This window comes from Coloeus monedula (assembly GCF_965178545.1).
Source record: "Coloeus monedula genome assembly, chromosome: W".
Lineage (NCBI taxonomy): Eukaryota > Metazoa > Chordata > Aves > Passeriformes > Corvidae > Coloeus > Coloeus monedula.
Window position 1 is genome coordinate 25,793,874 of NC_138821.1, and position 22,120 is coordinate 25,815,993.

Here is a 22,120-nt window from a genome sequence, read left to right on the forward strand (position 1 = left end):
CCACTGAGAAAGGAAGCTGGGTTGACAGTGTTAGTTACCACAATTTCTACATCATCTTGTTCCACCATGATGGCTTGATATTTCAGGAACCTTTGTGGGGAGAGCCAGTGCCCGCCTTTCACTTCCGGTGATGCCTTTTCTTGGTCTTAAAATTAAGAGTCATACACGGTTAGAAGGGGAAAAGGGATTTTATTTTGGTATTTATTTTAAGGATCCTTAGGTGCACACATCCAGGTCATATGCATCAAAATGCACCTTGCAAAAAATGCCTACTCTAAAAGATCGGGTATAACATTATAGATTTTATTAATTAGTATATTTATCAAAGATTCCTCAATGAGAGACTCAAGTGAGCCCCCCTCTCTAAGGAGCTTTCCCCTGGATGGTTCAATCTTAGTTTATAGAATGTGTTCTGGAGAGGACCTTGGGGTCTGGGGCACACTGATCTTTAGCTACGAAGCTTCTAAAATGTTTAGTCTTTTAGCTTGACAAACAAGTCCAAGAATGTAGGGAAAAAGCACTAGGAATACAGAAGTTGTAAAAAGGTATAACAGGGGTATAAAAGAAAAGGCAAAAATCTTCATGGCATCATTTCCCCCCTTTTAGAGACTAACAAAACTTTATCTTGTCTAGTCTTTATTCTATTTTTTATTTGCAGAACTGGTTTACACAACCGGCTGCTCTACAGGCAATTACACAGATAACTACAATTACAGCTATTATGAATATTTCTTTTATCCAGGCTCAGTTTGGTAACTATGAGGTGAGGGTATAAAAAATATGACTAAATTTTAAGGTGTTATTTCTAGAAGCTACTTCATGTAGAATTTGAGTTCTTTTTTGAATATCATCTAAATCTTTCTTAATTCTTCCATTAAAATGCCAATCAATGGCCAGTGACCCCTCCCATCTAGGGGTGGTAACTGAGTACAGATCTAGCAATTCTTATTCTTATTAAGAATTTTGGACACATTTTGGATCACAGTCTTATGCAAATCATGGGGTGAATCCTGAACCATGGTTACCAGTTGGGTAAACAGCAAACATGTAAAAAACAGTTTAAATTGCATCTTTCTAATTTGTATCAGTCTCCGTTTTCTTGGTGATTTTGGGAGCAGAAGCTTTCTTCACCCTGGAGTAGTGAATTCACGGTCCCTTGCTAGCAACCTCGACCGCAGTAAAAGTGGTCAGCAAAACTTGGAATGGTCCCTTCCACTTGGCTTGCAAGGGGTCGCTGTCCCACCACTTGATGTAGACCCAGTCTCCAGGCTGGAACGGATGAGCAGCTGTGTCCAATCCTATTGGTTTAGATAACACGACAAATCTCTGGAGCTTCTGCAAAGTGGAAGTCAGAGCCATTAAATATTTCTGCAAATCATTTTTACCTCTCATATGAATTTCCCCTGGGATATGTGGAACCTGGTATGGCCTGCCATATAAAATTCATAGGGACTTATGTTGTCCCTTTGCCGTATGCGGACTTTGAGCAAGGCTATGGACAGGGCTTGAACTCATGTCATGGATGTCTCTTGACAAATCTTGCAAATCTGGGTTTTGAGGGTCCTGTTCAATGCGTTCAACTTTGCCACTTGCCTGGGGCCTGTATGGTGTGTGCAGGTCTCAGATAAGTCCCAAAACCCTGCTAACTTCCCCAACCATTGTTGCACAAAAATGTGGTTCTCTATTTGACGACATTCCTAAAGGAAGGTCAAATTTGGGTATTATATGATTGAGCAAAGCTTTCATTACTTTTTTTGCTGTGTTGGTGCGACAGGGGAAAGCCTCAGGCCATCCACTGAAGGATTCAACCAGTACCAGTATATACCTGCATCCTTCTTTGCGTGGCATCTCAGCAAAATCTATTTGCCAGTAATCTCCCGGGAGATCTCTTGTCTTTGTCACTCCTAAGACAACTTTCTCGCTTGTGTCAGGGTTGTATTTATAGCAGGTTTCATACTTGCTAGTTACAGATTGTACAATATCAGTCATCTCTCTCCCTATCACTACTTTCCTCAAATGTTTTAAAAGATTTTCTGTTCCCCAATGGGTACTTTCATGCTCTCGTTGGGCTATTTCCCAAAGGATCAGGGGTGGAACTACGACTTGTCCTACTGGGCTAACAGCCTACCCACCTTCTTTGATTTCAGCCTTAAGGAACTTAATTAATTTGTGATCCCTCTGATCGTATTTTGGGGTAAATGATGACAAATCTCTCTCTTTCTGTGGTACCACTGCAAAAATGCCTTTTTCTGCAATCCCCCTGGCTGTTTCGTTAGCAAAACGATTTCCCAGTTCAGGGGTTGTTTTCCCTTTTTTGATGACCCTTGCAATGCATGATAGCCACTTCCGTAGGCTTCCAAATGCTCTGTAAAAGTGCAAGAATCTGTTTAGCATGCTTAACTTCATTACCTTGAGCAGTCAGCAGGCCACGTTCCTTCCAAATAGCTCCGTGGGCATGAACAACACTGAAGGCATATTTAGAATCAGTCCATATGTTCACCACCTTCTTCTCGCTCAATTCTAGAGCTCTCGTTAGTGCAATGAGTTCAGCTTTCTGTGATGATACATCTGGAGGCAAGGCTTTTGCCTCAATGATTTTATCTGAGGTGCTTACGGCGTAACCAGTCATCCTCCTACTGTTTTTCATGAAGCTGCTCCCATCAGTGTACAGTTCCCAGTCTGGATCCTTCAAAGGAACATCTTTCAGGTCTGGTCTGCTGGAATAAGTTTCTTCTATTGTCTGCAAACAATCATGCCCAGGCACACTGTTAAGTAACGTGAATGATAAAAACATTGCAGGGTTTACCACAGAAGTTGAATTTAGGGTAACATCATCCTGTTCTAACAACACAGATTGGTATTTGAGCATTCTGCTAGGGGAGACCCAGTGTCCCCCCTTTTGCTCCAGCACATTTATCACTGCATGGGGTACATACACGACAATGTGCTGCCTAAGGGTGAATTTACGGGCCTCTTGTATCAGAAGGACTGTTGCTGCCACAGCTTTCAAGCATCCTGGCCAACCCTGGGCTACATTGTCTAGTTGTTTTGAGAAATAGTCCACAGCTCTTCGCTGGTCTCCAAGGTGCTGTGCCAGTACCCCCAGAGCAACATTCAGTCGCTCATGTGTAAAGAGTTCAAAAGGTTTAGTCAAGTCCGGCAGCCCCAGAGCTGGGGCTGACATCAAGGAATGTTTCAGCTGTTTAAATGCAGCCCTGGCATTCTCTCTCCACATGATTGTCCCTTTTTCAGCTGCTTTAAAAACCTCATATAAAGGTCTTACCAATATACCGTAGTTTGATATCCATAGGCGACACCAACTTACCATTCCCAGGAAGGCCTGCATCTCCTTTATGGTATGGGGCTCTGGAAGTCAACAGATGGCTTCTTTCCGTTCTCTGCTGAGTTGTCGATGTCCACGGAAAATTTCCAGGCCCAGGTATACTACTGTTTCCCTGGAAACTTGTGCTTTCTCTTTCAAGACCTGTCTTGGGGTGACTCTGTGATGTGTATCCCATATCGCTGCCCTATGCACAGAAATGAATTCTTGTGCCTTTCTATACCTTTAAACTGCGCAAAACTTTCTCAAAGCAGTTTGCAGCTTGTTCAAGGTCACATAGAGATATGGACTTTTTTTTTTTCAGCTGTGGCAGGAAAGCGGGGAAGCACCTGGCTTGCTGCTTCCCAGTCAGCTTTTGGCCAGTTGTTCAGTTTCTTTTTCTCCAGAGAGAGACTAGGAGTTGAACTTTTCTTTTCCTTCCCTGGAATTTCGGATCTTCTCCCTTTTCTACTGGACTGCTTCAACCACAGAGCACATCAGGAGGACTTTCCACTGAGCACAGAGGGCCTGGCCCTGGGCCAAGCCCCAGCTCTGAGGAGACCAAAGGGAGGACTCTTAACATTTTCCCAGGTTTTTTTCTCCACAGCGAGAGATTTTATTATTTAGCATTATTTTCCTTTCCCGTGTGTTTGTTAAATAAATAGTTTTATCTCCTTCACTTTCCTTCGAGGAAAATTTATTTTTCCCGAACCTGGTGGGGGAGGTGTGGTTGTACCTTCTCTCAGAGGATATATGTCTAAATTTGGCTCAACCGGAACAAATTTAGTGGCACCCAACTCCGTGGCTCGAAGGAAAGTGAAAAAACCTGAAAAAACCTGTGCTAATTACATTTTGGTTTGAATTCACTTACTCTGTGTTGGGGTAAAATAGTCACCATGTTGGTTGAGCTCATAACGTTTCTCTGGCTTGATATATTCATGTATTTCTGGTCCGTAGGCTTGTTTAAGGTACTAGTGCCTTTCTGGTCCCTAGGCCTATTTGCCTATCCAGAACTTGGTCCGATCTTATCCTTGATAAGGAATTTTTGCAGAGCAGGGACACAAATTCAGATTTCTATTTTGCTGTGCTCAGTGATAATGATTTAAAAGAAGTTGACAAAGGTACCGGCAGCTGTTCGAAGTGTGTATGATAAGTGGTTTCTCCGTCCTAACCCCAGTCCTAGCTTCAGTAGCCTGTTTTGGGAATTTATTAGTAATTGCACCCAGATTGTTAGAGGAGGAGGAGACGGGGTTTCCCTTCCCTTTCAATTTGATAGGTTATCCTTTGAGAGTATTCAGTTTCCCCTGGATGTTAAAGACACCATCCTCCTGGTATTTAATCTGGTAATCTTCGTCCATGTGATTCGCAGCTTGGCTAGAATGAGAGCTCAGATTTCCAGGGTGACAGCTGAGATACCTGACCTAGAGGTGGAACATCCTGAGTGGTGTGGGAAAGGGGAGGATATGGGCCAAATCCTGAAGAAATTCTCTGACCCAATGGTTTGCAATTTTCCCCCTGAACAAGTTCAGAAACCAGCTGAGGTGGGGGAATATCTGAAAGAGAAATACAATGACAATTCCAATGAGAACAAGATTCCTGCAATATGTTGGGCTTTGGCATATGCCTATTGCACACTGCAGCAGGTAGAGAGGCAGGAAGGTAAATCAGTAAAGCCTGCAGACACCCCAGTCACTCAGGCTGCAGATAAACCAGACCGCAAGCCCAAACCAGATGGAGAGTCTAAGCCATTGGCAGTGGCTCCTGTCACGAGGAAAAAACACACAACCAAAACTGATTGCCCAGTGAAAGATGATGATGATGCAGGGGAAGGAACCTCAAAGCCATCAACTGATTCAGGCACAGAAGCCATTACTGAGTCATTGTCTATAAAGGACCTTCACAGCTTAAGAAAGGACTACACCCGACGGTCTGATGAATCCATAATAAGTTGGATGGTCCGTATTTGGGATTCTGCAGGTGATGATGTGATGCTGGACGGTGCTGAAGTGAGGCATTTGGGATCCCTGTCATGTGATCCAGTTATTGACCAAGTGATGATAAGGGGGGCTGATTCTGCCAGTCTCTGGAGACTGGTTTTGACAGGCGTGACTGAAAGATATATGTCCGGAGATGATCTCTACATGCAGCAAACCCAGTGGAAGACCACAGAACAAGGGATCCAGTGCCTGAGAGAACTAGGGGTGGTAGAGGATGTCTTCACAGATGATCCAGGATTGAGGAGCCCAGACTGAGCCAGAGTTAATCCATATATGTGGCAAAAACTCATAAAACTTGGGCCACAAGAATATGCTTCTGCTTTAGCAATAATGAAATCGAACTACGGTGCAAATTAGACTGTGCAGGATATGGCAGTGAAGCTCCGAGCATATGCAGATCCTGTGCATGGCCCAACACATGCAAGAGTCGCAGCTGTAGAAACACGTATGCAGAAAATGGAAGATAAGATAGAGAAGAATCACCAGGAGATTAAAGAGTGCCTTCTCCAAATCTCGACAGTACAGATCAGAGATTCTGATATCAAATGAGGACGTTCCCCAGAGAGAAGGAACATCCCATGAAGTGAGCTGTGGAAATTCCTGTGAGACAGTGGGGAAGACATGAAGAGGTGGGGTGGACAACCCACCTCTGCTCTGGCAGCAGGAGTGCGTGAATTGAAGGAGCGCAAGTTTCAGAAAGAAAGTTCTACCAAAAAGGAAGTAGCTCCAGTTGCCTGTAGCCAAACTGCCAGAAATGATGGAAAAGATGATGACATGTACGACTCCCATGAAGGAACCTCTAAGATGCAGGCCCAGGGAAAGAAGGATAACCAGGCATAGAGGGGCCCTGCCTCTAGCCAGGTAGAGGTCAGGGAAAACTGTGTTTTTTTGACTGTGTGGATTCGTTGGCCTGGTACATCAGAACCACAAAAATATGATGCCTTGGTTGACACTGGTGCGCAGTGTACAATAATCCCATCGCAGCATGTGGGGGGAGAATCTGTTTCTATTTCTGGTGTAACAGGTGGATCACAAAATTTGACCTTGGTGGAAGCTGAGGTGAGCCTGACTGGAAATGAGTGGAAGAAACATCTCATTGTGACTGGCCCAGAAGCCCCGTGAATTTTGGGCATAGACTTCCTCCGAAACGGGTATTTCAGAGACCCAAAGGGACTCAAATGGGCTTTTGAAATACCTGCTGTGGAGACAGAGGGCATTAAGCAATTGAACACTTTGCCTGGACTATCAGAGAACCCGTCTGCAGTAGGCCTTCTGAAGGTGGAAGAACAAAGAGTACCAATTACTACCTTGACAGTGCATATCCGACAGTACTGGACAACTCGGGATGCTGTGACTCCCATCCACAAGACGATCCGTGAGCTAGAGAGCCAAGGGGTGCTCAGCAAGACCCACTCACCCTTCAATAGTCCCAGTTGGCCTGTGCGCAAATTGGAAGGAGAATGGAGATTGACTGTGGACTATCGTGCCTTGAATGAAGTGACTCCACCATTGAGCGCTCCTCTGCCAGACATGTTGGAGCTCCAGTATGAGCTGGAATCCAAAGCAGCGAAGTGGTACGCCACTATTGACATTGCCAATGCATTCTTCTCCATTCCTCGGGCAGCAGAGTGCAGGCATCAGTTTGCCTTCACCTGGAGGGGTGTGCAGTACACCTGGAATCAACTGCTCCAGGGGTGGGAGCACAGTCCCACCATTTGCCATGGACTGATCCAGGCTGCACTGGAAAAGGGTGAGGCCACAGAACATCTGCAGTACATTGATGACATCATTGTGTGGGGGAACACCGCAACCGAAGTGTTTGAGAAAGGAGAGAAAATAATCCAAATTCTCCTGGAAGCTAGTTTTGCCATCAAGAAGAGCAAGGTCAAGGGACCTGCTCAAGAGATCCAGTTCCTGGGAGTGAAATGGCAAAATGGACGGCATCAGATTCCCACTGAGGTCATCAATAAGATCACAGCAATGTCTCCACCAACCAACAAGAAGGAAACACAAGCTTTCCTAGGTGCCATAGGCTTTTGGAGGATGCATATTCCTGAGTACAGCCAGATTGTGAGTCCTCTTTACCTGGTTACCCGCAAGAAGAACGATTTTCATTGGGGCCCTGAACAGCAACAAGCTTTCACCCAGATCAAACAGGAAATCGCTCATGCCGTAGCCCTTGGTCCAGTCAGGACAGGACCAGAAGTGAAGAATGTGCTCTACTCTGCAGATGGGAGCCATGGCCTGTCCTGGAGCCTTTGGCAGAAGGTGTCTGGTGAGACTCGAGGTCGACCACTGGGATTTTGGAGCCGAAGCTACAGAGGGTCTGAAGCCAACTGCACCCCAACAGAGAAGGAAATCTTGGCAGCCTATGAAGGAATCCAAGCCGCCTCAGAGGTAATCGGCACTGAAGCACAACTCCTCCTGGAACCCTGACTACCGGTGCTGGGGTGGATGTTCAAAGCAGAGCTTCCCTCTACCCACTATGCCACGAATGCTACATGGAGCAAATGGATTGCTCTCATCACACAGCACGTCTGTATCGGAAAACTGAATCACCGTGGGATTTTGGAAATAATCACAAACTGGCCTGATGGTGAAAACTTTGGTCTCGCTGATGAAGAGAAACAAGAACAAGTGACACGTGCTGAAGAAGCTCCACCGTACAACCAACTGCCATCAGAAGACACATGCTACGCTCTTTTCACCGACGGTTCTTGTTGCATCATAGGGATGAAATGAAAGTGGAAAGCAGCCGTATGGAGTCCCACACGACGGGTTGCAGAAGCTACTGAAGGAGAAGGTGGATCAAGCCAACTTGCTGAATTCAAAGCTGTTCAACTAGCCCTGGACATTGCTGAAAGAGAGAAGTGGCCAAAGCTCTACCTCTACACTGATTCGTGGATGGTAGCCAATGCTCTGTGGGGATGGCTAGAAAAGTGGGAAAAAGCTAATTGGCAGCGTAGGGGAAAACCAATCTGGGCTGGTGAAGAGTGGAAAGACATCGCTGCCTGAGTAAGAAAGCTGGTTGTGAAAGTCCGCCATGTAGATGCCCATGTCCCCAAGAGTAGGGCTAATGAGGAACACCAAAACAACAAGCAGGTAGATCAGGCTGCAAAGATAGAAGTGTCCCAGGTAGACTTGGACTGGAAACATAAAGGAGAGTTGTTCCTAGCTCGATGGGCCCATGATGCCTCAGGTCATCAAGGCAGAGATGCCACCTATAGGTGAGCATAACACCGAGGGATGGATTTAACCATGGACAGTATCTCCCAGGTTATCCATGATTGTGAGACATGCGCTGCAATCAAGCAGGCCAAGCGGGTGAAGCCCCTGTGGTACGGTGGGCGGTGGTCCAAATACAAGTATGGGGAGGCCTGGCAGATTGATTACATCACACTGCCTCAAACATGCCAAGGCAAGCGCTATGTGCTGACAATGGTAGAAGCCACCACTGGATGGCTGGAGACCTACCCTGTGCCTCACGCTACAGCCCGGAACACCATCCTGGGCCGTGAAAAGCAAATCCTTTGGAGGCATGGCACCCCTGAGAGAATTGAATCTGACAATGGGACTCATTTTAAGAATAGCCTTATTAACACCTGGGCTAGAGAACATGGCATTGAGTGGGTGTACCTTATCCCTTACCATGCACCAGCTGTGGGCAAAGTGGAACGGTGCAATGGATTGTTGAAAACCACTTTGAAGGCACTGGGTGGGGGAACTTTTAAAAATTGGGAACAGCATCTAGCAAAGGCCACCTGGTTAGTTAACACCCGAGGTTCCACCAATAGAGCTGGTCCAGCCCAATCTGAATCCCTGCATACAGCAGATGGAGATAAGGTCCCAGTAGTGCATGCCAGAGGTCCTTTAGGAAAGACTGTGCGGATAAATTCTGCCTCGAGTACAGACAAACCCATCCGTGGGGTTGTCTTTGCTCAGGGACCTGGTTGCACATGGTGGGTAATGCAGAAAGATAGAACAACACGTTGTGTACCACAGGCAGATCTGATTGTTGTATGAGAACCACCTGTAGTGTGAAAGGCTTGTATCGTCCTGCTTGTTGATTGTCACTGTCACTTTTCGTATATAGCTGTGGGTATATATATATATGTGTGTATTAATGTCTGTGTGTAGAATTAGAATATATTAGTTTGGGCATTGAGCCAACAATATGGGATAAGGGGTGGAATGTCTTGGGGTGACTTTGTGATGTGTATCCCATATCGCTGCCCTATGCTCAGAAATGAATTCTTGTGCCTTTCTATGCCTTTAAACTGCGCAAAACTTTCTCAAAGCAGTTTGCAGCTTGTTCAAGGTCACATAGAGATACGGACTTTTTTTTTCAGGTGCGGCAGGGAAGCGGGGAAGCACCTGGCTTGCTGCTTCCCAGTCAGCTTTTGGCCAGTTGTTCAGTTTCTTTTTCTCCGGAGAGAGACTAGGAGTTGAACTTTGCTTTTCCTTCCGTGGAATTTTGGATTTTCTCCCTTTTCTACTGGACTGCTTCAACCACAGAGCACATCAGGAGGACTTTCCACCGGGCACAGAGGGCCTGGCCCTGGGCCAAGCCCCAGCTCCGAGGAGACCAAAGGGAGGACTCTTTTTCCCAGGTTTTTTCTCCACAGCGAGAGATTTTATTATTTAGCATTATTTTCCTTTTCCCGTGTGTTTGTTAAATAAATAGTTTTATCTCCTTCACTTTCCTTCGAGGAAAATTTATTTTTCCCGAACCTGGTGGGGGAGGGGTGGTTGTACCTTCTCTCAGAGGATATATTTCTAAATTTGGCCAAACCGGAACAAGACCCAATACCTACTTTTGCCTAAAAAGTTTAACAGACTTACAGTGAGCTTTATGTAGTCATCTCGTCTCTTGGCTGCTATTAAGATGTCATCAACATACTGGAGAACCGCTCCTCCTGGTTCTTGTTTCCTCCAGTCCTCAAGCTCCTTTGCCAGCTGGTTTCCGAATATGGTTGGGTGTTGGGGAAGATGAAACAGGAAAGCCTTATGATTGCCTGACAAAAGATTTTGGGAATATGAAAACTATAAGCGACATCGAAATGAAAGCCACCTTTGAGATACCAAGTCTTAGTTACTGAACAACTGGAAAACAATGGTATGGCCAACTGAAGGTAATCCCCTCTTGATTGAACAATACCCTCTGCTTGCAGGCAGGTCCAAGGGTCAGAGCAGACCCTACTAGCTCAGCAGAAGGGGTCCAAAGAGTAGTTTTTAGAAGTTAAGATGTAACACTCTATGGTAATATAAGAACTCTTATAGGCTGTATGTAAATGCTATAGGATTTGTATCTTGTATTAGATTGGTTAGTGACAATTAGAATATTCAGTACAGAAGATGATTTATTGTATTGTAACCAGGACTTCAGACACTTTTTACTACATTCATGCTCTCTTACTATACACTCTTACTGTAGACTCTTACTATTCTCTCTTTGCTTACCCGCTTACTCTCTTGCTCTCTTGGGCCTGCTCAGAGCTGCCAGCTGCAGCTCTAAGCAGTGCCCCTGTACCCACACCCTTTGCAATAAACCGCATGTTCCAAGATCTGACTACAGAGATCTCTCGTCACCGTCCGTCACCATCCGTGCCATCCGTCTACACCCGCACCGAGCGAACCCCCCTGCTCCTACAGTTGGGCTGTTTTTGAATCCTTGTGGTAAAACTGTCCAGGTGAGCTGTGACTTTCTCCCTGTTTCAGGATTCTCCCACTCAAAAGAAAAAAGTTCTTGGCTATTCTTATGCACAGGAATGTAGAAAAAGGCATCCCTGAGATCTAAAACAGTGAACCATCCTAATTCATTTGTTAGTGTTGTCAAGAGTGTGTAGGGATTCGCTACCACTGGGTGTATGTCATCTTGTTGATTTCCCTCAAATCCTGTACCAACCTGTAGCTTTTACCATCAGCTTTCTTTACTGGCAAGATTGGTGTGTTGTACCTGGATTCACATTCCACTAACAACCCCAATTTGAGAAACTTTTCAATCACAGGTACTAATCCCTTGCGAGCTTCTAATTTCAGAGGATATTGTCTTTGACTTACTGGTGTAGCCCCTGCTTTGAGTGTGATACTCACAGGTTCAGCTTTTTTGGATCTCCCAGGAGAATCATTGGCCCACACTATTTGAATGACAGCTTCTTCAACTTCTTTGGGAATTTTTCCATGGCATTCCTGTACAGCAGCTGCTTTGATAATTTTAGATTCTGGGATTATAACTTTCACTCCCCCTTCCTTGGAAAGCTTAATTTCTGCTTCCAATTTTTTCAGTAAATCTCTGCCCAATAATGGCATTGGGGAATTTGGCATATACAGGAACTGGTGAGTGACCCAGTGTTTTCCCAATTTAAATTTTAAAGGCTGGAGAAAAGGCCTTGTTTCATTTACCCTCGTAGCTCTGATCATATCCACAGTATCTTGATTCAGTTTATCTTTTAAAGTATTTAACACAGAATACGTTGCCCCAGTATCAACCAGAAATTCAACATCATCATTCTCCAGCTTAGCTACAACTGAAGGCTTTGCTGGGGTATTTACCTTCGGTCCCCGTCAGTCTGTATTTACAGTTAGTTCCGAAACTGGGGGCTTCTTTTCTGTTTGTGATGGACACTTATTTTTTCAGTGTCCTTGCTTTTTGCAAATTTCGCATTGGTCCTCAGATAGGGGAAAAGGGGAACCCCTTTTTGATGTGCCAGATGACTTTCCCTTATCATACTTCTTTTTGTGGTGGGGTTTATGATGTTTATCTTTGTCTGCTAAGTCCCTGTTCTGGTATACCTTCTATACCTTCCAGGCTACATTCAACAGTTTACTTATGTCCGGTGGCCCATCTATCTTTTGCAGCTTTTTCTTTATGTCATTAGATATTGACCTATAAACAGGTAGGCCAGGTGGATCTGCTGCTCAGGTGAGTCAGGGTCTAAGGTAGTGTATTTTTGTGCAGCCTCTTTAAGCCTATTTAGAAAACCTGTGGGGGTGTCATTTGGATTTTGTTTGATCTCATATAACCAAGCCCAATTCATTGCTTTAGGAACGACACATTGTAACCCAACAACCACCTATTTCTGGTATCGCTTCAGCTTTTCCATCTGTTTTGGGACACTGGGATCCCAGCTAGGGCTTGCTAGGGGATAGATATCATTAATTGACCCTTGGAGACTTCCTGTTGCAATTTGAGTTTCTATAGCAGATATAGCAGCTTTGTTGACCATTTCTCTCTTTGTTTTATCCAATAATTCATCTAGCATAACATTTAGATCACCCCAATCTGTGTTTTGGGATTTTATGGCTATTTCTACACGCATAGCTACTCTCTCTGGGTTGTCTTTGTACTTCCTAATTGAGTTTTTCCACTGCCGTAATTTTCCGAGGGAAAATGGTGTTTTTATATAAATGACTCCTTGATTTCCCACAGCCTGTCTCAGAGGTGCTTCTAATGCAAGTTCTTCCTCCCCCCGTTTATCTGTTTTGGACCTTTGGACTGACTGCTTTCATAGCTTCTCGGGCTATCCTGCCCCTTCTTCTACCTCCCTCCCCGTGAGAACCATCTGTATCAGAATCATCCCGTTTGCTTTTGATTGAAATTGCTTCATTGGTTTTAAAGATTGTTCCAGCCGAAAGTTGATCAGGAATTGTCTCGCTTTTTGCAGCAGTGGAGGGGTAGGGAGGCAGGGGCTGCAAGCACCTTCTCCTGTCCCTAGCTCTGCAAGAGCCGCCTGGGTTGGGGCCATCCTGTCTGACTTCAGCTTTAACATTGGCCGCACCGCAGGGTGGGGAGAGCGAGCGGCTCCTCCTGTCTCTGGCTCGGAAACCTGCAGTTCTCTGTATTGGGGAATGACTCCGCAATTGCCCGTGTCCATTTCTGCCTTCACTTCCGTGTTTGGGGTACTCGGGGAAAGGTGGCCGGCCTGCCCCTTTCCCTCCGCCTTCCCCGTCTCTGCCTCTGGAAAAGTCAGGGGGCGGTGGCATACCTGCCCCTTCTCCGCCTCTGGGGCGGTCAGGGGGTGGTGGCCAGTTTATCCCTTCTCTACCTCTGGAAAAGTCAGGGAGCGGTGGCATACCTGCCCCTTCTCCGCCTCTGGGGCGGTCAGGGGGTGGTGGCATACTTGCATCTCTCCCACCTCCGCACTCGCCTTCCGCCCCTGACGAGGCTGGGGGCGGGGAGGCTCTGCGCCGCTCCGCCGGCTTGGAGCCGGCCGCTCGCTTCCTCCCCTGCCCCTGCTTGGACAGCGGCGTAGACAGCGGAGGTGGCGGCGGAGGTGGCGGCGGGAGAGCCACCCCCTCCCCACTCTCCGCCTTCACCCCCACTTGTGCGGGCTGCCCTGGCGGCGAAGGCGGTGGTGGCGGCAGAGCCGCCGCTCCCCCACCCCCCACCCCCACCTGTGGGGGCTGCCCTGCCGGTGGTGGCGGCGGCGGAGCCATTGCTCCCTCACTCCCCACCCCCACTTGTGCGGGCTGCCCCGCTGGCGGAGGCGGCAGTGGCAGTGGCGGAGCCACCGCTCCCCCCCCCTCCCACCGGGGCTGCCCCGGCGGTTGAACGGGGGGGGGAGACACCCCCCATTGTGCAAAGCTGGTGCTACCATATCTGTATCTGTCATATTGATTTCTCTGTTTGTATTAGTATGCGAGTCAGCTTGCTGCAGCTTTTTTTTTCACTTTCTCCTCTTCAAAGTCATTTCCATAGTACTTTTGTCTACTACATATGCTTCTTCCCTGTTCAGATACATAGTAAAAAGTTCTGCATATCTTACTTCATCAAACCTACGTAATGATCTCAATTCTACCATCAGGTCAGTAATGATGTTACTTTCCAAACTCTCATAGCGAGGCCAATTTCCTTGACTTAATTTTAAAGTCGGCTAAACCCGTGTGGACAGTCTGATCAATTCTCAGGTGTCCAAAGTAGTTTTTCGCCCTGTCAGCCATTTCCAGTGTTTTATTATCAATTCCAATGGGCTGTTAGGAGGGATTTTTACATTTTCATCTGAAAAAACACCACCCATGTTTGCTCACAGACAGAAAAACTGCCAGAGGGAAGCTCTTAACTCCAGAATTCAGCCTGCAATCTGGCTTCGGAATTCTGATTTCCGGGGCAGTTTATCTAGCTTACTACACAAACACTTCAAAACAGCACTTTAAAATACTAAAAAGCAACTAGTTGTAGCAAACAGTAAATGCGTGCGCGCGAAAATGTGGTCTCAACAGGATTCGAACCCTCAACCTCCCGACGTCCCAACCAACCAACTAACCAACCAATCTCTGAGACACCCCTGTTGCTGCGTAGGGTGCAGCCTCTGGGCTCTTGTGGACTTCACAGAGGGCATCCCCTCCTTTCTACAGTTTGCAGGGGAAAAGTTTAAGCTTTCCCCTTTCGTGGGCTTCTCTGCCCCTAACCTTTCTAACCCCTTTGGAGATCTCCTTCCCTAGTGCTAGCACAATCTTGGTAATATCAATCCCCTTTTCATTCACCTCTTTCTGTGCTTCTGCCTTTCCGTGCTGGGTCCTAAAGTCCTGGTCACAGTCTTAGACTGTGGCTCCGGCTCCTCTGTAATTTGCTGGCAAAGAGAGGGGCAAAGCAAGATGTGTTCCAACCCAAGACTGTGAGTTTCAAAGTCTTTAGGGTCCCTTAGTGGTTGCCAGCAACTGATGCCTTTTCTTGGTCTTAAAATTAAGTCATACACGGTTAGAAGGGGAAAAGGATTTTACCTTGGTATTTATTTTAAGGATCCTTAGGTGCACACATCCAGGTCATATGCATCGAAATGCACCTTGCAAAAAATGCCCCCTCACAAAAGATCAGGTATAACATTATAGGTTTTACTAATTAGCATATCTATCAAAGATTCCCCAATGAGAGGCTCAAGTGAGCCCCCCTCCTCAAGGAACCTTCCCCTGGATGGTTCTATCTTAGTTTATAGAATGTGTTCTGGAGAGGACCTTGGGGTCTGGGGCACATTGATCTTTAGCTACGAAGCTTCTAAAATGTTTAGTCTTTTAACTTGACAAACAAGTCTAAGAATGTAGGGAAAAAGCACTAGGAATACAGAAGTTGTAAAAAAGGTATAACAGGGGTATAAAAGAAAAGGCAAAAAATCTTCATGGCATCACCAGCACCGTGGACACCGTGTGGGACACCAGCACAGCCATTTTCTGAGCCAAGGTGAATTTGCGTGCTTCTTGGATGTTTAGCACGACTGCTGCAACGGCCCTGAGGCACCCAGGCCATCCTTTGGCTGCTGCATCTAGCTGCTTAGAGAAATAGGCAACTGCCCGTCGGTATGGGCCCAGGTCCTGTGCTAGTATTCCCAAGGAAATCCTTTGTTTTTCATGGGAAAATAGAAAGAATGGTTTACTCACGTCTGGAAGTCCTAGAGCTGGAGCTGACATGAGGGCATTCTTTGGCTGATTGAAGGTCCGCGTGGCCTCCCTTGTCCACTGGAGATCTCTTCTTTCCTTTTTAATGAGCTCGTATAGCGGTTTCAAGAGCAGCCTGTAATTGTAGATTCACAATCTGCACCATCCTGTCATCCCCAGAAAAGTCTGTAACTCTTTCACTGTCTGGAGTTTCAGGGTTTGGCATATCGCTTCTTTGCGATCTTGCCCCAAAGTTTGTTGCCCGGCACTGATTTCATAGCCCAGGTAGATCACTTTCTGTTTCACTACCTGAGCCTTTTTCTTAGATACCCTGTACCCTTGGAGCCCCAGAAAGTTTAAGAGGCTTACTGTCCAAGCTACGCAAGCTTCCTTTGTTCGAGTAGCTATTAAAAGGTCATCTACGTACTGCAGTAGCTTCCCTTCTCCTGGTGAGGCTTCCTAGGAATCTACGTCTTTTGCAAGTTGTTCTCCAAGCAGGGTGGGACTGTTCTTAAATCCCTGAGGCAACACTGTCCATGTAAGCTGAGTTTTGCGCCCACTCTTAGAGCTTTTTCATTCGTATGCAAAAATTTTCTGGCTGACTTCATGGAGAGGGAGGCAAAAGAAGGCATCCTTTAAATCTAAAACAGTAAACCAAGTTAGCTCTGGTGTTAGGCATGTTAACAAAGTGTAAGGATTTGCTACCACAGGATAGAGATCTTCAGTTATCTTGTTAACAGCCCGTAAATCCTGTACCACCTGATACGACCCATCAGGTTTACGGACAGGCAAGATAGGAGTGTTAAAATCAGACTGGCACTCTTTTAACAATCCTAACTGTAAGAATTTTTCAATTATTGGGCCTATTCCTTCTCTGTCTGTGGATACTAGCAAGGGCTAGCAGAGGAATTTTCCTGCACCCAGACCTTCTAAGTCAGTGCGGTTGCAGTACATGTCGGTTGGTCAACAGATGTCACTGTTATCCCCTGAGAACGGCAAAATCACGACACAAGTCCAGGTTAAAAGATATGGCCGAAGCGACCTCGTTTAATCACCCATACCTTTTATAGCATGGTTCGCAAAAGAGGAATTACATGATTGGCCTATTGACCCACCACCTCTCAAAGTGATTGGCTGAGCAGTAAAACACCCATTTCCAAATATTATTCTCAAAAGTCTGAAAACAATTCTACTGTTCTCACAACAACTTGCAGGTGCAGAAATGGTTTACATTCTTACAAACTGTTTTCCATCCAGTTCGCATGAGAATGAAAGCTTTCACAGAGAAGCTGTGAGAAGCTGGATTTCTCTAACTGCTTTCTTATGAGAAAGGAAAGTTTCACAGGAAAATTCCTCTGCTAGCCCTTGCTAGCATCCACATCTCTCTTCCTTTTTGAGGGGGTATTGTTTAATTCTAACTGGTTGTTTTCCCTCTTTGAGTTTGATCTGTATTAGGGTTGCATTTTTGGCTCTGCCAGGTACATCTGTGGCCCAGACTCCTGGGAACACCTGACTCGTTATCTCTTCTCTAATTTCCTCTGCAGATCCTTTAGTTATTAATATTAGGCTCAGTATTTCCACTTACTGTTGGTCATTTACCTCCAGAATAATTTCCCCTTTCCTAAATGTAATGGTTGCTTGTAATTGTTCCAATAGATCTCTCCCTAAAAGTGCTTTTGGAGAATTGAGTAAATATAAAAACTTGTGAATACCCCATTGTTTCCCAATTTTATATTTCAATGGCTTGGAAAAATAAGCTTTTTCAGATTGACTGGTTTCTCCTTCTACCGCAATGTAGTCATCTCCCACAGGCATTAAAGCTTTATTTAAAACCGAATATGCTGCCCCCGTATCAACCAAAAAATCTATTTCTTTTTCCGTTTCCCCTAGCTTCATTATAACCAGTGGATCTGCTATGGTAGAATCCTCCGGGGCTCTTCAATCCTCTTTCACATGTGCAACCACCCTCCCTCTTTCTCGGTCTCCTCTGTTCTGCCGGTCTTCTTGTCTTTTTTCTGGGCACTCATTTTTCCAATGACTGAACTTTCTACAAATCGCACATTAGTCTTTACCTAGCCGGGGTGGGCCCTGTCTGGGAGATCCTTGTCTGGGGGGTCCTTGTCTAGGTTTTTCCCTATTTCCTTCCCTTACTACTGCTACAAATTTCTTCATCCCTTGCTTGTAACTTTCTTCTCGATTACTGAATACCCTCCAAGCTGCATCTAATAGAGTTTCCAGGTTCTTCCCCTCTGGTCCCTGAAGTTTTTGCAATTTATGTCTGATATCTCCTGTGGATTGTCCTGGAAACAATGATACTAGCTGTTGTACCCCTACCTCGGTCTCAGGATCCAGCGATGTATTGCGGCGCATTGCGTCCCTCAGACGATCCAGGAATTCGGATGGTTAATCAGAAGGACCCTGTTTCACTGCATACAAAGTTGACTAATTTAGGGTTTTGGGAATGGCCCTTTCCACCCCTTTTGCTATCCATTCTTGATAACCTTTTAATTTCTCTAATTTGGCTGTTCTATTCAGACTCCAGTGTGGTTCCTGGAGTGGGAAGTAATCTTTTACATCTAATTGTTGCATTTTGTAATAATCCTCTGCCAAATCTCTTGCTGTTTTCAAAACTAACTACTTCTCCATGTCTGTTAGTCCACCCAATAGTAATTGTATATCACCCCAATCTGGATTATGCTGTTTTATTATGAATCACAAGCGTTCAGCGGTACCCGCTGGATCACTTCAGTAATTTTTGGCAACTTTATACCACGCATCCAGTAGAGAAAGGTACTCTAATCAACATTGTATTCCCATCAGGTGCCACTGCCTCCTGTAGGGGCTCCATCAATACCTGCTTCCTGGTTTAGGACAAGACAGGACTGCCCGAGGGAGAGGGGGTTGGCGTTGGTGTTCCTTCTGAGTCCGCATCCTCTTCCCGCCTCCTAAGGGGAGACTTAAGCAAATCGGTTAATTCATCATCATCTTGTCCCTGAGCTGCTGCTTGATAGACTTTGTCTGACCTTATGCATCTCTGGCCTATACCGCACGACGAACAACACCGCTTAATTCTTCCTCGGCCTTTTTTATTTCCTTTTTCCAGAGCTAACACCATAGGATCACTGGGGGGTTTGATTCCACAATCTCTCTGCCATTCAGGGTGATTTCGGAGAGAGAAAAATGCATCAGCATAGGAAACTTCTTCCCATTTACCTTCCCGTCTCAAAAACAGCATTAACTGTAGCAAGGTATTATAATCTAAAGTTCCATTAGGTGGCCACTTTGCTCCATCTTCTAATTTATACAGTGGCCACCATTGGGTACAATATTTTAGAAGAGTTCTTTTATTTTCTGTGCCTCCAGTTCCTACTATCTCTTTCCAATGGGCCAAAACACAGCCAAGCGGGCTCGCTCTAGAGATTTCCTTACTCTGTCCGGTTCCCATCCTGTTCAGAGTTCGAGTTCACTCAAATACTGTGCCACCCACTCCGGGTCACCTGTATAGTGTATAAGCCACTCTTTATAAATTCTCTTATGCTTTCTGCCAGGCCTGCTTCACTGCCACTTAAAATCTTCTTCGAAAGCCTTTACTACTTCCTCCCAATCCTTTTCTAGCACACTACTATTTTCAGGAACGTGATGCTCTTTGCCACACAAAAGTTTTAAAACAAAATGTTCCTTGCTTTCCCAGCACTCCTGGCACGGATCTCTGTCTGCTAAATAAATAGAATCGTAATATCTCCGACTTCCACAAAATCCGCACTGAGCCGGTGTGGGGCTGGAGTCCTTATACCCACACACAAAGCAAGGAATCCCTTCTATCACTCGTGGAGGTAGAACAAATGAATGGAAAGAGTCGGGGGCTATACTCCTACCATTTAACTGTTGAGGGATAGAGGAGGGTAACGACCTCCCTCCCTGCTTAGCCACTGCTGTTTCTATCTCCTTCTCCTAGTTTTATCTGACTTCCACCCGAACCTTTCTTCACACTCTCTCATAGTTCTTTCCCAGTTTTCTTCCCAAACCTCCCAAACCTCAGGTACCAAATGCGACTTCCCACACACAAACTTTAAAATCTCAGGCTCAAAATCAACTTCTCTAGAGTGCCTCCGATAACACTGAGAGCATAAGCTCTGCTGTCTGGCAGAAGAGCAGTACCACCTCTTCTTACAAATTTTAGACTGTATTAGCACCCACGCAACATGCCACTCTCTCGCTGAACAAAAAATTCTAATGCATCCACAAAAACAAGTTATTCCATGTATTCTTTCAAAACCTAAACCCTCTGCCGCTGGTTGTTCCCAATCTAAAGCTATGTTGGAACCCAAAATGCAGGGAGTGTTTCTCTGCCTGTTATGAAAAACCCATCCCCCCTGGAAAACACTGTTTTTAACCTTCGTCCATGGAGAAAGCTGCCAAGGCTTTGGGATGAATTAGAATCTACAAGGGTGTGAGTTAGGTGGTAGTATAATATATAGCTTGTTACAGAGTGAAAAATATAGAGTTTTTAGGTTTATTAAAATAGTAAGTAGATGAAGACAAGATGGAGGATCCCTGTGGTTTTTCAGGTCTCTTCCTTCTTCTTTACCTACTCCATTTTCTGCAGTGTTGGTAGTACAGAATGATTGGTTAGAAAATGCCGCAGTATAGGCCACGAGAATGGATAGTTTATTAGGCATTGGTAGAAAAGTAAAAATACATACACATTTAACAGCTATTGGATGATTTACCTTTAAAAGACCTTGAGTTTTCCTGCACTTTCCTTTTGGTATCTGCTCTGCTTCATGCTATGTTGCCGGCATGTGAGTTACTGATAAGATATAATAAACAACCTGAAGACTGAGAAGATCCAAAAGTCCCATTTGTCTCTTGTTCCTGGCAAGGACTTTCTCCCCCATCCGGGGAGGGCATGTGGGGGTCGAAAACCTTCACATCTGGTGCCCACGTGTGAGGCCCTCACTGAGGCAGACCATGCCAGGAAACCACTGGACAGCAGCCAAGGCCCAGAACCATATAATCTCCAGAGACAGTAATTGGAACTCCAGGACCTTGTGAACCGGTGCGCAAGGACCAGAACGCCGTGTTCTGCTGGCTAGACCTCGGACTAGGACTCCAAGGACCAATAAAAACAACTGAGAGCCGGTAAGCTGTCCAAAACTAGAAATGGGAGGGGCTCTCTCGAAAACAGAGATGGACGTACTTGATAGTATAGAATCTATGGTTAAGAATCACCCAGTAAATATTACCAGAAAGGAATTAGAAACCTTGTTATCCTGGATAAAAAAAGAATACCCAAATGCTACAGTAAAGGATCTTTATGATCCACGTTTTTTGGAGAATGCAAATATGGTGCTTTATCATTTAGCAACTTTAAATGATAAATTCGCTGCAAGCCTGCTTTCACCTGGCAGGGTACTTTATGAAGTGATACAGGAAGCAAAAAAAAAAATCAATTTCTCCTAAAAAAGAGGCTCTGCAAACTCCCCAGGACCTCCAAACCGTTCCTTTAAAACCTGCAACCTCTAAACTTGCTGCAGAAGCTGCCCAAAAGCCTCTGCTAGCGGCAGGGGCTCCTCAGACTCCCCCTCACAGCTCCGGGAGAAGACACCCCGCCCGAAATAGGGGAGAAAATCTCCGGCCTTCTAAGCATGGACGATGATGACCCGTCCCTGCAGTCGGGAGGATCGGTGGAGGGGGAGGGGACAGCCATAGTAAAACCTAAAAAGCGTCTTGTGCCAGACCCGCAGTTAAAACTTTTAATCGGTCCCACAGAAGAACATGATACGGCTTTTTTCAAATTCTCTCCAACCGCGCATGATCAGAGGGAAGGGGGGGGGGGGGGGGGGGCGAGTTTTCTTTTTCTGTCGCTCCCGCGGTTTCCCAAACGGCAGAGCCGGTCCCCGAGGGCATGGTTTCAGTAGCCCCGCCGTCTGCGATCCCGCCCGCACCCTCCGATACTGCCCAAGCCACAGGGGAACGTTTACCGGCGTCCTCCGAGATCCTTCCGTAGGGCGGGCCGGTCGCGCAACTCGTAGACGTTAGCTCGCCTCCTCCGACATCACGGGCAGTTCCGGGGTCCGCGCCCATCACTCCTGTAGTCCCCTCGCAGCCCTGTTCGGCAGGGACGGTACCGGAGCGATCCCGTTTCCCACCTACTTCCGCGTTCGGCTTATACACCGCGCCACAGGCTGCGAGATTCCCGTCGCCCACTCATTGCGTCATTACTCCCGCCACTCCTATTTCTCTGTCCTACGCTACATCTCTTCCGCGTTTGGGCCACCCCACCTCTGCAACTGTGCAATACGGGATATCCCCCATAGCTTCTCCGCCGTATGATACTGCGACTGCGACTACTCGCGCAACTCCGATTCGCCCGGACCAGTGCCGCCTCACAGCCGCAGCGGCATCTAGCCAGCCGATGTCTTCTACCGCGCCA

The 22,120-nt window shown here is 46.1% G+C and overlaps 1 long non-coding RNA gene across 2 annotated transcripts; it reads right to left on the reverse strand.

Annotated features, from left to right (window-relative positions):
• Positions 1-202: 202 nt before the first annotated feature.
• LOC309584662 lies at positions 203-21,825 on the reverse strand. 2 transcript variants are annotated; one of them, XR_014227262.1, is made up of 7 exons: positions 21,669-21,825; positions 18,539-18,640; positions 15,688-18,110; positions 10,159-10,331; positions 3,326-3,527; positions 2,410-2,740; positions 203-1,335 (listed from the first exon to the last, which is right to left on the reverse strand). It is a non-coding gene; the product is annotated as an uncharacterized lncRNA (long non-coding RNA). The 2 variants fall into 2 exon arrangements; XR_014227263.1 differs by having other exon boundaries at positions 3,326-4,872.
• Between the last annotated feature and the right edge of the window lie 295 nt (positions 21,826-22,120).